Source organism: Suncus etruscus, chromosome 10 (genome assembly GCF_024139225.1).
Source record: "Suncus etruscus isolate mSunEtr1 chromosome 10, mSunEtr1.pri.cur, whole genome shotgun sequence".
Taxonomy (NCBI): domain Eukaryota; kingdom Metazoa; phylum Chordata; class Mammalia; order Eulipotyphla; family Soricidae; genus Suncus; species Suncus etruscus.
The window spans coordinates 104482139-104482980 of NC_064857.1; the positions used below are offsets into that span (position 1 = coordinate 104482139).

Genomic DNA, 842 nt, shown 5'->3' on the forward strand with positions numbered 1-842 from the left:
TCATGTTTCAAAGACCTCTTCATACCTTTTCACATAATTATCATCTCTTTTTTTTTAATCTCTTTTTTTTGGGGGGGGTTTAGGCCACACCCGGCAGTGCTCAGGGGCTACTCCTGGCTATCTGCTCAGAAATAGCTCCTGGCAGGCACATGGGGACCACATGGGACGCCAGGATTCGAACCAACCACCTTAGGTCCTGGATCAGAGGCTTGCAAGGCAAACACTGCTGTGCTATCTCTCCTGCCCCCACTCTCTCTTTTTTTTTTTTTTTAAATTCTTTTACCCATTGTAGGTTTTATTTCTTTAAAATAGATTCTCATCACTTCTCGGCCTTTTGGCTAAGATCAAGTGTAGTATCTGTTCTTATCAGTTTAATATCTGATACGTCCTCTATCCGAGGACAATATATTAAGTGGATTTTTGGAGCTGGGAGTCGGAAGAGGAGCTTGCTCAGTCCGCTCCGTGCATCAACCCGGTATTGCAGTACCTCCAGGAACGGTGCACCTCCCCTCATTTTTGGTATATAAGAAAAAAAAAAGATTCTCATAGGCTGGAGCAGTGGCACAAGTGGTATGGCATTTTTGTCTTGCATGTGCTAACCTATGATGGACCTCGGTTTGAGCCCCTGGCCTCCCATATGGTCCCCCAATCCAGGAGCAATTTCTTAACTCATAGCCAAGAGTAACCCCTGATTATCACTGGGTGTGGCCCAAAAACAAAAATAATAAATAAAATAGCTTCTCAGACTTGAGAATTTGAGCATAATATTTTAGGGGGAAGTGATGAATGTTTATTGAACAAAGCCTATAAAGAATGAGAGAAACATGATTGAGCAAAGGGAG

General features: G+C 43.0%; 1 non-coding gene across 1 annotated transcript; it reads left to right on the top strand.

Annotated features, from left to right (window-relative positions):
- Positions 1-318: 318 nt before the first annotated feature.
- On the top strand, positions 319-509 carry LOC126021330 (U2 spliceosomal RNA). Its single transcript, XR_007499876.1, has one exon. It is a non-coding gene; the product is annotated as a U2 spliceosomal RNA (small nuclear RNA).
- Positions 510-842: the final 333 nt, after the last annotated feature.